This window comes from Sorex fumeus, unplaced genomic scaffold, assembly GCF_029834395.1.
Source record: "Sorex fumeus unplaced genomic scaffold, SorFum_2.1 ptg000094l, whole genome shotgun sequence".
Classification (NCBI taxonomy): domain Eukaryota; kingdom Metazoa; phylum Chordata; class Mammalia; order Eulipotyphla; family Soricidae; genus Sorex; species Sorex fumeus.
In genome coordinates this window covers 16,200,001-16,214,205 of record NW_026606151.1, presented here as the reverse complement: position 1 = coordinate 16,214,205, position 14,205 = coordinate 16,200,001, and the positions used below count along the sequence as shown (strand labels likewise).

Here is a 14,205-nt window from a genome sequence, read left to right as displayed (position 1 = left end):
TGTTTCAGGGGCCGGAGCAATGGTCCAGTGGGGCGGACTCTTGCCTTGCATGCAACCAATGGGTTCGATCCCCGGAGCCCCATAATAAGACCCTCTGAGCCCACCAGAGTGGTCCTTAAGTACCACTAGGTGAGGCACCCTCTCAACCCCCCCCCAAATAAAAGAAGGCAGCATTTAATTGTCTGTGAGCAAATGAGACTTCATATTTACCCTGCTCTTAAGAGATCCATCTAGTAATTAGTTGCTAGGGTCCTGTGCATCTCCTAATTTTATGTCGGATAGATTCGGTGCTTTACCATAGGTCTATCATTGCCCTCAGGTATATGGTGCTTTCAAAAGGAACCGCAGTTTCATTTTCATCCTTATTTGTTCATAGATTGAAATAAAATGACTTAAAGTAAGTGTGAAAAAGTTGATGGGGGCTGGAGCGATAGCACAGTGGGTAAGGCGTTTGCCTTGCATACAGCTGACCTGGTCGGCCCAGGTTCGATTCCTCTGCCCCTCTTGGAGAGCTTGGCAAGCTACCGAGAGTATCTCGCCTGCACAGCAAAGCCTGGCAAGCTACCCATGACGTATTCAATTGCTAAACACAGTAACAACAAGTCTCACAATGGAGGTGTTACTGGGCCCGCTTGAGCAAATTGATGAACAACGGGAGGACAGTGCTACATATTCATATATATAATACAGCAATGTGCCTGCCTTGCATGTGGCCAACCCAGGTTCAATCCCCGGCATCCCATATGGTTCCCCACGCATTTCCAGGAATGATTCCTGAGTGCAAAGTAGGAGTAACCCCTGAGCATTGCCGGGTACGACCCAAAAATCAGAAGAAAAAGAAACAAAAGTAAATGTGTAAAAAGGTGAGATTCAGTAAACTTTTCCTAGAGTGCCCTAGAAATCAGGACTAAATGTTGCATTTCTTGATTGGTTAGCTAAAAATGTTTAGACATGAGTAAACCTTAGTAAGAAGTTGAATTGGGAGGCTGGGGGATGGGAGGGACTTTGGGCCATACCCCCCTGGTGCTCAGGGCTTACTGCTAGACCCTCTCAGGGATCACTCCTGGCAAAGTTCAGGAACCACATGCCATGCCAGGGATTCAAACTGGGGTAGGTTACATGCAAGACCAATGCCTTAACCCCTATACTATTTCTCAGGCCCCCAGGAAGTAAAATTTTTTTTAACTGAAATATTTCTACTTTGTTTCTAATGACAGAAATTATGACCTGTCATTACGTTTTCCTCTAATGCTCTCATGAATAAATACGACAGAGAATACTCAGAAATAACTTGATTTTCTGCCAGGGTATGTGTGAATAAGCAAGATGGCATGTAAGATACAGAATTTATTTTAGCAGTGGATTATTTTTTTAAAAAAACAAATATTTAAAATTTTACTTTTCCTAGTAAAATCATTTTTGTCTTCCAAAGATTTCTACTTTACTTTCACAAGTATCTTTATATATAAGAATAAAAAAATATTTTACAACCCATTTAACTTTAGTTCTTTCTACACTGTCGAATGTAATCAGTGAAAAGGGCAGATTATAACACCATAGTTAATTAACTTTCCACTTAAGTTAAGGATAAGTAAAATCAGTGCATTGCTTTATATCTCAGTTCCATATTTTATTGAGATGTGGTCTGCATACAGCAAAGCTGTTTTTGTGTACAGGTCTTCTCTGAATTTTGATGAAGGCATAACATACTCTCAGTATACCATGATCAAGAGATCCAGTTGACCATGACCCTCCCCACCTCCTATTCCCTTTTTCATGGTGGTCATCCATTAAACCAGCTTTGGGCAACTGCTAAAGTGATTATTGTCCTTATAGTTTAATCCAGTCTTCTTAACACTTATTTAATGAAAAAGTACAGGTGTGAATCCCGCATTGAACCCGCAGTTCTCTATGACAGAAAACATGACCAGGGCATTTCCCATTATGACTTTCTCTACAATTCTCTCTTCCCAAAGGAAATCCCTCTTCTTATGCTAACCACTTACCTCAGTTGGGTATTTTTAAACTGCAGGTAGATGAAAAGAATCCTTTGGCGTTTGTGTGTTTGGGTTCACACATCCGTGAGATGGGAGGAAGGTTTCCATGTAACTGTAGCTCACTCATTTCCCCCCATTTTCCTTGCTTGGTACTGTCCTATTGCATTTAATCACATGTTCCATTGCATGTAATCACAGTTGATGATACGGAGTTGAAAGGTGGGCCCTTTCGGTGTTCAAATGTAGCAGTAGCGCTGCTCATCCAAGCTTTCCTCTTGGCGTCCTGCATCTTTGTTCATCTTTGGTACCAAGGATGCTGTGTAGTCTTGTAAGATCATCTTCTTTTGGGTATCAGAACAGTGTTGACCTCATAGAACGAGCCAGGGAACAGGTTCTCCTCCATTTTTATGCATATATTTAAAAATAGAATTTGCCTTTACTTCTTCCTTAAATGCTTGATTGGTTTGCCTAATATGTAAAGTAAAACAGAAAGATGATCCTAGAAACTCTTTTGCCTCCCATTCCCTGGGTCTTTTGCCTCCCCAGGATTATCCTTGGGATAATCTTTTTTTAAAAAAAAATTTTTATTAGTGAATCACCATGAGGTACATTTACAAACCTAAGAACTTTCTTATTTCAGTCATACAATAATTGTTTACCCATCCCTCCACCAGTGCCCATTTTCCTCCACCAATGTTCCCAGTATTCTTCCTACCACCCCCACCCCATACCCCCACACCCCACCCTGCCTCTGTGGCAGGGCATTCCCTTTTGTTCTCTCTCCTTTGGGGTGTTATAGTTTGCAGCAGAGGTATTGAGTGGCCATCATGTTCAGTCTGTAGTCTACTTTCAGCACGCATCTTTCATCCCGAAAGGGTCCTCTCACTATCCGTTAACTTGGTGTTCCCTTCTCTAACTGAGCTGCCTTTTCCCCCAGCATGTGAGGCTGGTTTCCAAGCAGTGGAGCAGACCTCTTGGTCCTTATCTCTACTAGCCCTGGGAGTTAGTCTCTATCCTTGTGATAATGTTTGGGAGTAGAATTTAACCTCTGCTTGCTGTGTTCTCTTTCTTTTTTCAGTGGTAGCACTTTGCTCCAGAACTTGGTGTCTCCTGAGTTTCGTTGACAAAGGCCAGTCTACAGAAGCCATGCTAACAGACCTTCTCTCCCTAAGCTGTTTTCTACAGAAGCCATACTAGCGGGTCTTTCTCTGTGTGAGCTGCCTTCTTGCATGCTTCATATTTCTCCTGTTCGGATTTCTTGGGGTTCCTTGCTCTGCCTTGCCCTCTTCAGATTTTTCCCCTTGTTTCATTTTTATTATGAGATTTTCAGTTCTGTTCCCAGAATAATAATATTTTCCTATGTTCCCTGATGTCTAATGTCCTTTTGATGTGTGTGTATGTGTGTGTGCATGTGCATGTGCGTGTGTGTTGTCCCTGTGTGTTTCTTTGTGTGTGTGTGTGTGTGTATGTGTGGTCCCTGTGTGTTTCTTTGTGGATAAACTCTCCTCACCTGTTTTCCAGTGGCTGGACACCAGCAGCTATATTGTGACCTGGTCCCCAAAGAAGCAGCTGTCACACGTGGAGCTGCCACAGTGCAGATTCGCAGACACTCCCCTGAGCTCATCGTGGAGTGTTAGCTGTGTTCCGTGACATTTGTGAAGTGACGTCCTGTATCACTTCACTAATCCTCATGGTTCCTAGTCTTCTGTCAACCCCAGTCAGGCAATTTTTAATTTCACTTCATTTATTACATTTTTGCTTCTAGAATTACCATCTGATTCTTTTTTCATAGGTCCCAGTAGTAATGAAGTTCCTATTTTCTTTGATATTTTTTTCTTTGATATTTTTAAAGCGTGTTCTCTCTCTCTCTCTCTCTCTCTCTCTCTCTCTCTCTCCCTCCCCCACCCCCATTTTTGGACCACATCCAGTGGTACTCAGGGGCTATTCCTGGCCCTAAGCTCAGCGATCACTCCTGGTGGACTTAGGAGACCATATGAAGTGCCCGGGATTGAACCTGGGTCAGCTGTGTGCAAGGCAAATGCCCCGCCTACTATATTAGCCGTCCCCACCCTCTGTCTTTTTTTTTTTAAACAGAGGTAACATGTTAGTTCATGTCATTGGCTATGTTATACGAATCTAGTTTCCTGCCTCTTTGAACACTCCTTACAGAGTCCACTCAGAACTTTCCAGCATTGATAACAAGCAGTACAAAATAATAAGTATTTCGGTTCTGCTTTGGGGGTAGGGTTTGAGGTTCAGGATTCCAACATCTGAAATATGGTGATAGGAAGGTGTAATGGTGGTGGGATTGGTGTTCAAATATTAAGCACTGTCTGTAGCTCTGTCCTCCCGTTCCTCGATTTGCTCGAGCGGGCACCAGTAACACCTCCATTGTGAGACTTGTTACTGTGTTTGGCATATCGAATATGCCGTGGGGAGCTTGCTAGACTGCCCTGCGGGCGGGATACTCTAGGTAGCTTGCCAGGCTCTCAGAGAGGGATGGAGGAATCAAACCTGGGCCAGCAGCATGGAAAGCAAACACCCTACCCACTGTGCTATTGTTTCAGCCCTCTAATATTAAATGTAATCAAATATTGTGAACAGCTTTATAAAAATAAAATTTTTTAAAAAGAAGGAAAAAAAAAGAACTTTTAGGCATCTGGGCCTAATCCTGGCCTGTTTCTGGTGTGAGCGCTGCCCTTGACTTAAAGCACATCTTCCCCTTCCATGTAATCGATCATTAAGTGATAATCATTATTCATAAGGGGGAAAAATTCAAGCCACCAGTTTCTGGATCCAGAATGCGTCGTCCTCTGGGAGGGTTTGACTTTGCCTCTGCCAGACGCGAAGGGCAGGACTGCATATTTTTTAATTGGCCTGGAATTGAATGTTAAAATCATTTTTCAGTCTTCCTGAGGATTGGTTTCCTTCCAAAGTGCCTAAGCTTGACTTGGTTCTAGCCAGTGGTGTGCTGATGGGTAGCAGTCAACTCTTAGGGGAAGTGTTTGGGCCTTTGCCAGTTTGGATAGTGGAAATGCTTCCTCAGTTGCTGGTTTCAAACCACCACCCGGGAGATCGCTGAGAATTGGAGGGGCCTGCAGCCTCCCACGACTGGTGGGAAGAGCCAGTCTGCCCCAGGATTCCTCTCCTTCACCTCACCTGAAATTCTCTCTAGTGGTTCCTTGCATCATCTTCCTGTCACGGGTTTGGTTCTTAAGACGCTCCCTGGTTTTTCTGCCGTTCAGGGCCTCACATCCCAGCCACGGTTTTCCAAGCTGAAACTGCCTTAAAAGTGGAATCAGAGAAGTAGCACAGGGTTTGAAGATATGTGCCGTGAGCACAGTCAGCTCTGCTGAGAGAGCCCCGATGTTCCCCTGAGCAGCCCCAGGAGTGCTCCCTAAGCACTGAGACAGGAGTAAACCCTGAAGCACTGCCAGGTGTGGCCCCAAAACAAACAAACAAAAAATAATGATGCCTAGAAAAGTAACTCTAGCTTCTGAGTACATGGGCTTTCCTTGGGGATCTCTCTCCCACAAGTCCTTGGCAGCCTTTGGATCATCAAATAACACATGTTGTTCTAATTTCTCTTGGTGTGATTCTGGGTCTGATATGATAGTTCACTTTTTAATTTTATTTTGTTTTTTTTTTATTTGACTTTATTTTTATCTTTGGGTCACACCCAGCGGTGCTCAGGGGTCACTCCTGGCTCTGCACTCAGGAATTACTCCCGGCGGTGCTCAGAGGATGCTGGGGATCGAACCCAGATCGGCCTCATGCACAAATTCCCTACCCGCTGTGCTATCGCTCCAGCCCCTGATAGTTCACTTTAGCCAGGAACAGAATTCATCACAGAGCATCAGCCCTCAGTCCCGTTTGTCTTTGGTCTTCTAAACTTCGCCCCTTTGCGCTTTCCTTACGTGTTTCAACTTCAGTCACTGTCCTGGCAACATGGAACCTTCCAGCTTTGTCTTTTAGATCTCATCTTGAGGATGAGTCTTAGGTTCACAGCAAAAGTGAGTGGAAAGTACAGAGTGTCCCCATATAACTGGCCCGCACTCAGTCTCCACTGCCAGAGTGGCACCGTGATGAACTTAAATAGCACATTATGGTCATCTAAAGTCCGTGGTTTATGCGGTATTTCACTGCGCATGTTACACCTTCTGTGGATGTGGACTGTAATGTAGTAATGTGTAATGACTGTCTCCACCTTTGTGATGTCAGAGACTGTTTCACTGTTTAGAAACTCTATCTCTCTCTGCTGACACCTGGCAACCAGCAGTCTTTTTACTATATTCAGAGTTTGGCCATTGCCAGGATTCCTGGCACTGAAATCTTACAGTATGTAGCTTTTACATATATAGCCTGTGTTCTTAGCAAATGCGTTTAAGGGTCCTCCCAGGTCTTCCACTGAAAACTGTTCCATCATGTGAACAGAGCACCTTTTTCTCCAGCAACCTACGGAATGGCATCTTGTTTGTATCTACGTCTTGGAAGTTATGAGCAAGGCCGCTCTCAGTGTCGCTGTGTGGACACAGTTTTTCATCTCATTGGTAATTGCGAAGAATTCAAATTGGTAAGAGTATGTATTGTTTAACTGGCAGAGTGGGGCGTTTGGGCTTTCCTGGTGGTGTCAGGGTTTATTCCTGTCTGTCTGCTCAAGAATTCCTCCTAGCAGTGCTCTGTTCATGCAGTACAGAGGATTGAGCTCGGTTCATGCACAGTTACATGCCAGGCAAAAACTTTACCCTGGGGGCTATCTCTTCAGGCTCTCTTTAGTTTTGAAACTAAACTCCCAAAGTAGCTGTGTCATTTTAGTACTCCTACCAGCTGTGGTTGAAATTTCCTTTTGTTTCATATCCTGGCCAGCACTTGGTGTTTCATTGTCTGGGATTTTCCCCATCGGTGGTGTAAGGAGGTAATCTCATTGTTAGAATGTGCAGTTCCCTGCTTACACCGAACATCTTGTCATTTGTGTAACTGCCTGGTATTGTAGGGATTTGGGTCTTTCCCTCATGTTAAAATAATCCCCTTTTCTTTCTGTTGACTTCGAAGGGGTTTGTGTGTGTTTAGAAGTATATTTTAGTGAAAAATCCTTTATCAACTCTTTTCTCTCCTTCCTGGTCTCATTCTCTTGGAGTCAACCTTTTGCTTATTTCGCCCTTGCAAGCACCATGTATTTCTACCGCACACCAGTCTAAAACACTGCCCGCTGTTCCTCAGCCAAATTTTGACTCTATCTAGTTGATTCGGTCAGTGTTCAGTTCCACTCTCCTGGAGCTCCCCGTTGTTCCCCTCATGCATTTTCCCCTTTATAAAATACCTTTTTGGTTTAGTCTTTTACCACAAACCAGGTAGCCCAAAACAACAGAATCAGGTTGACTCCCACAGTTTCTGAGACTAGAAGTCCAAAGACCCCTCTTGGCCATGTCAGGAAATCATTCCTATACCTCTTCATCCCCCTAATTTAGGGTGCTTAGCTAGTAATTCTGGGTGTTCTTTTGCTTGTGGTTGCTTATATCCAATTTCTGCCTTCATTGTGTGCTTGTGTATCTTCTCTTAACTTCTCTCCTCTTATAAGAACTTCAGCCATAACTGGATTGGTGACCTACCATGGCCCTCATCAAACCAAGTACTCCTGCCATGACTTGGTTTCCAAATGAAGTCACATTCTATAGGGGACTGGGTGTTAGGACTTCAGTCTGTCTTTCAGTGGGAGAGGAGGGAGATAGAACTCAGCCCACCAGTTTCTTTAGTCATGTTCCAAGTGGTAAAACACCAGCCTGGATTAGTTTCATTTTTATAAAAGGAATGCAAACCTGAACAATGAAACCAATTTGGCCATCAAAGAGAGGATATAGAATATACTTCGAGTTGCCTTAGTTCTCTTCAAGTTCATCAAAATTTGAAATTGTGTATTCCTTTTGCTAAGGTGTTTATAAAACTGCTTAGCAACTAGACTTCAGTTAAGTAAAACACCACTGCCACAGGGATATTAGGATTTTTTTCTTATCTAATTTATTTCCTATTTCCTTGCCAATAAAAAAAAAAACCTCAACAAATGAAAATAGAATCTAACCCTTTATTGGAGAAAGAACACGATACCGTTTGCTTTGAAAATAAATGTTTTTTTATTAGACTTTAGAATACCACTTTATTTCTACTGAAATGAAGTCTTCCAAAGGATTCTTCTGCCTTAATGTTATAAAATTTTAGCTTACTCTTTCTTTCCCTCATGCCTCATTTTAGACGAACATTAGCTGTAACACAGATAAATTCTAGTGATTCTTAATGAATTGTGGTTGTACTCTGATAAATGAACTAAATGGTGTGTATTCCTTCATCATTTAAATTGCCAACTGAATAAAACACTATTAGCGTAGTTTCACATTTGCTTAGGTGAGAGGGATGAATTTTCAGTGTGTGTCATTCCTTTATTGCCTTCTTATAAAAAAAAGAGGATTCTAAATTTTAGAATCCTCTTATATTTATAATGAAAATAAATTAGTGTATTTTCATGAGAAGGGCAAGCTCGAATTATTTTCTTAGCATTTGCAGGATTATTAATGAATGAGAGATTTTATAGTGAAATCACGTAAGTCAGATGAGATTGACCTTACATTTCTAGATGAAAGGTCAAATTTACATGTTTATTTATTTATTTTTTATTCCGTTGAGACTTTCATTAGTCTTCATTAATTTTAGGTAGTTGTAGCAGCATTTTAAGACCATGCCTAAGATTCTTAGTTTTCCCCCAAAAGATGTTACATGTGAAACATCTTTGGGGGCCAAGGAGACAACTCAAAGGGCTGGCTCACGTGTGAAGTACTGAATTCCTTACCTAGCACCTCTTGGCCCACCAGCAACACTGGGTAAGGGTGTCCCCAGCATCACCACCCCTCAGCGCTGAATCATCAAACCCGCATCATTGGATGCTGGGAGTAGCCACAGGGCCCAAGCAGTACTGGGGAAGCCTCCATCAAAATAATGCAATTTGTGTGGCAGGTGAAGGGTAGGTAAGATAGAGGAGGGTCCATTATGACAATACCAGTTGGAAATGATCACTTTGGACAAGAGCTGAGTGTTGAAAACAGACAAAGGTTATAGATGATAACCTTCAGCATCTGTATCGCAACCCATAATGCCTAAAATGAGAGAGAGAGAGAGAGAGAGAGAGAGAGAGAGAGAGAGAGAGAGGTGCCTGCCATAGGAGGTAGGTAGGGGTGGTGGGTGGCTTGAAGGGGTGGGAGGGAAACTGGGGACACTGGTGCTGGGAAATGTATACTGGTGGAGGGATGGGTGTCGGAACATTGTATGACTGAAATGCAATCATGAACAGCTTTGTAATGCTCTATCTCACAGTGGTTCAATACAAAAAATAAATTTTAAAAAATGCAATTTTTTTGGTTGGGGTGGGGGAATGATGGATTGAGCCACATCCAGCAGTGCTCAGGGGCTATTCCTGACTCTCTGCTCAGGAGGGACCCCTGTTGGCACTCAAGGGATTATATGTGGTACCAGGCCAGCTTCATGCAAGGCAAGAACCGTTCTCTCTCGCTCTCTTGCTCCAGTTTTTAAGTCTTTTGAGTGTTTCCTCTCAACTCCAGGCTTGTTTTAAGAAAATGTGATGAACACTAGTGATTCGATAAAGTCTTTAAGAGATTTGGGGGGGGGGGGAGAAGAAGATGAAGAAGAGGCGATGACCGTTACGTGACCAGAGTAACATGGTTCTGAGGCTTTCATTTCAAACTCTCTTAGTAGCTCTAAATTTCCAGGAACACATCATGGGGGCATGCAGCGGGCATGCTAGGCATCTGTGTTCCTTCACATGCTGCTCCTTATGTGCACACCTTCCCTGGGATGCTGACCCCCACCTTGCAGCACCCAGGGGGGCACAAGACAAGCCGTGAAATGAATTGCTTGACACTGGAGACAAGCTAGACAAGCTTGTGCTTGGCACCAGGTCAAAGACAGACAAGACTATTCTCTTGAAAAGAGATGGGGGGTGGGGGAATCCGTCGAGGGGTGCCTCTGAGCAGTGCCAGTGAATTACCCAAGCCTTCCAGAAGCCACCAGAATGGGAGGTTCGGACTCTGGAAGAGAGGGCGCAGCATGTCTGCTCCTGTGCCCGTCGCTTCCAACTAGGCCGCTCCTCTCTTACGTCACTCTTTTCTGTCAACTCCATCGAGAGCTGAGCTGGGGGAGAAGACAGCTGGGCTAGAGAAGGGATCACTAAGTCAACGATTTGGAGGGATCGCTCCCCTCAGGATGGGAGATGTCTGCTGAAAATAGATAAAGGACCAAACATGATGGCCTCTCAGTATCTGTATTGCAAATCATAATGCCCAAAAGTGGAGAGAGAGTAGAGGGGAAATTGTCTGCCATAGAGGCAGGGGGAGGGTTGGGATGGGGGCGGGGGGTGGATACTGGGGACATTGGTAGTAGAAGATGTGCACTGATGGAGGGGTGGGTGTTCGATCTTTGAATGATTGAATCTCGAACATGAAAGGTTTGTAACTGTATCTCACGATGAGTCAATTTAGAAAGAAAGAAAGAAAGAAAGAAAGAAAGAAAGAAAGAAAGAAAGAAAGAAAAGAAAAGAAAAGAAAGCTGTGGGGGCCCTCTCATAGCCTCGCCTGGTGGGGACTTTGGACTTCACCTGGCATCAGGCGCATTTTGAAGAGACAGTCATCTAATACTGGCCTCATTCTAAGTCAGCTGACTCCTAATGGTTTTGAAAATCAGATTATTTCTGTCCCTGTAAAGTACTCTGCACACACACGTGCACCCTTAGCAGACACAGCTGGCGAAATGCCCCCCAGAGTGTAATGCCCCCCAGAGTGTTGGTAAGTTTAGGGGAATATAGAGAGCCTAATGCCATCCTCAGGCCTGTGGGAACCAGTGTGCTTCTTGGTTTCTGTCACCCGTTGGGCTTACTGCTCTCTCCCTTTTGTCCATCCCCAGGAGCACAGCCAACTTAAGGCATTTCTCCCTGGAGGGCAGACATAAGCCGCCCAGGACATGACTCAGCACCCACAGAAGACCTGCCGTGGATGTTTGTCCACCGAGTCATTGGCATAGATGTGGGCTGACCACAGAAATGTCGGAGAAATAGACCCACTCATGCAAACAGCAGACACCTGGTTAGTTAGTGACGGTGTCCAGACAACCTTAACAGAGGAAGAGCACGGCCTGAGAGATTCTACAGCACTTGCCTAGCACTTGGCCGACCCCAGTGAGATTCCCAGCACCTGTCCAGTCTCCTCAGCACTGTCCACAGTGATCCCTTTTCCATCTGTCCCATCTGTGGCACTGCAGGTGATTCGCTGAACCCTACCAGGGGTCCTTCCTGCTTGCAGGGCCAGGACTGGCCCATAAACACGACTGTGACCCAACCCACCTATCCACAGTCCCCCCATCCCAATTTTTGGGTCACGCCTGGCAACGCACAAGGGTGACTCCTGGCTCTGCACTCAGGAATTACTCCTGGCGGTGCTCAGGGGACCGTATGGGATGCTGGAAATCGAATCCAGGTAGGCCGCGTGGAAGGCAAACTCGCTACCCACTGTGCTGTCGCTCCAGCCCTGAGTCCAGTTAATCTTGAATTCCTAGACAGTGAACACTTTGGGGAGTTTTCTTAGTTTGGGGGTCTTGTGAGGTTTTTTTGTTTGTCTATTTCTTTGGATTTGGCGGGGGGGGGGGGGGGGGGGCGGGGGAGAGGACACCCAGCCAGGCTCAGGGAGATGGCACCAGAAGCAAGTCTTGAACACCATTAGGTGTGGCCAAACTCTCCTCGCAACACCCGCCCCCCAAAAAAAAAAATTACAGAAAAAACAGGGTCAAAAGTTTGCAGATAGCACTTCCAGGGATCTGGGACAGAATGAAAAAGAAACCATTTCACAATGAGTGTAACCTGACCTACAAGGAAAGGATTTATAGAAGTTATTTATAGGTACAACTGAGAATGCAATGGAAACAGACCTCCGATCTACTAGTTAAATAATGGCCTGGATTTTTCGGTGACTGTTTTGGGTTGGGGATATAGAAGTTCTAATGTCATGGAATTATCATTTGTAATGAAAATAAAAAGCCACCCGTCTCCACACAGCCAACTTAAAAACAAACCATAGAACATAATTTGCTTAAAAGCTCAGGGGTGCTTTTGTTAAGTACTGATTTCTTCCTTTAAGACTTGCCTCTGCAAGTTATTTTGTCTTGCAACCGAAAGGACTGTTATAGAGAGTATTGAGAATTAGTGAGTTATAAATAGTGTTACTTGATACCTCTGTCATTTGTGGGTACTGGGTCATGCATTGCACACCCTCTGTATGCATTGTCCTTCCTGGGAATTAAAATGATAGCCCTTCCTTTACTTGATTCTTACAACAATAAAACAGAAAAGGTAGACTGGCATTCTTCCTGAGGTCAGTAGGTAATGGAAGGATTGTTTCAAAATTCCCACATTGCGGGGAGGTTCTAGAAGGAATGAAAATCTTTGCAAGAGTTATCAGGCCGTATTTAAGTCCGTTAATTGACACTGGAGGGTCAAGAAACTAACTTGAAGTTGCGCAGAACACCTTGAGTTATTTTTTTTTCCCCCTGGGTAATGGATTCATTGTTTGAAGGGATCCATATTTCCAAAAATTTCCAGGACATCAGTGTTTACATTAAAAAATAATGAGTTTAGGGACCAGGGAGACAGTATTTGCAGTAAGACACTTGCCTTGTGTGCCGTCTGGTCCTATCTGTGGAACTGCAGGTGGTTCCCTGAGGCCTGCCAGGGTTCCTTCTTGCCTGCAGAGCCAGAACTGGCCCACAAACACAGCTGAGTGTGGCCCAACCCACAATCCCCCCCGACCCTTTTTAAAAAAAAAAAAATTATGCTTATGTAACCTGTTCAGTTAATCTCCGAGTCCTAGAAAATGACACTTTGGGAATTTTTCTTGGTTTTGGGGTTTTGTGAGGTTTTTCATTTGTCTCTTTCTTTATATTTGGTGGGGAGCACACCCAGTAGTGCTCAGGAATTACTCCTGGCTCTGAGCTCAGGGATCACTCCTGCAGGCTTACAAGACCTTCCAGGGTGCTAGGGATCTAACTTGGATCTGCTGTTTTGCAAGGCAAGGACCCAGCCCACTGTACTATTGCTCTGGCCCAAAAATGAACAATTTACAAAAAGACTCTGAGGGTCTAAAGAAATCACTGAAGATACTAGAGCACAGTCTGGCATGCACAGGGCCCTGGATTTGACCCCTGGTCCCACCTGGCACCCCAAGCACTGGTGGTCCCAGCACCTCTGGGAAAGCACATTTCCCTTCCAAAAAAAATTAGGGTTGGGCAAAGTAGAGAGAGAGTAATGTGGAAATCATCTACTCCACAGGTAGGGGGAGGGTGTGGGATGGGGGTATACTGGAATTTTGGGGGGTGGAGAATGGGCACTGATGAAGGGATGGGTGTTTCATTGTATGACCGAGACTTAGACCTGAAAGCTTTGTAACTGCTCTTACGGTGATTCAATAAATAAAATTATATAAAATGAAAAAAATTAGGGTTGGGGAGATAGCCCAGAGTGCTGGAGGGTATCCCTGGCACGCCCAAGCCCTGGGTTCCCACCCGGGCACCTTGTGATCTCTCATACCCCTCAGAGTGTGGCCCTGTGACAAGAGAGTGTCTCTTGTTCAAGCTCCGAGTTTGTCATCTGCGCAACCAGGCCAAGTATTACCAGGAGGGACCCCTGGCCTGAAAGTATGGGTGGAACACAGCCACCCTTCCCAAAAAGTATTTTTTTAAGGAATTATTTCCTGATCAGTAATTGATAGATTAAAATAAAAACCCGGAAATAACAGAAGAGGGCTGAAGGGCATGCTTTGCACGCGGGACCCCCTAATGCCAACCTCCCCACCCGTGTCCTTACCCCTACTGCAGCCCTGGGTACCTCAGAGTCTCCAGGTACTTCCAGAACTAGCCTTTAGCCACTACTTCTTTGGTGCCTCCAAAAGAAATTAATTCAAGTGAGCTGGCCCATCCTTCCTTTGCTTTGCTTTGCTTTGCTTTGCTTTGGTTTGGATTTGGTATCACAGCTAGTAGTGCTCAGGACTTATTCCTGGCTCTGTGCTCCGGAACTGCTAGCAGTGCTCAGGGGACCGTATGGGATGCCCGGGATTGAACTGGCATTGGCCACATGCAAGCAACTTGTACGGTACTATCTCTCTGT

At 44.6% G+C, this 14,205-nt stretch overlaps 1 protein-coding gene across 1 annotated transcript in view; it reads left to right on the top strand.

Annotated features, from left to right (window-relative positions):
• CDKAL1 (CDK5 regulatory subunit associated protein 1 like 1) overlaps positions 1 to 14,205 on the top strand; it is a 691,294-nt gene that overhangs the window by 517,033 nt on the left and 160,056 nt on the right. The gene's annotated exons all lie outside the window — the stretch shown is intronic.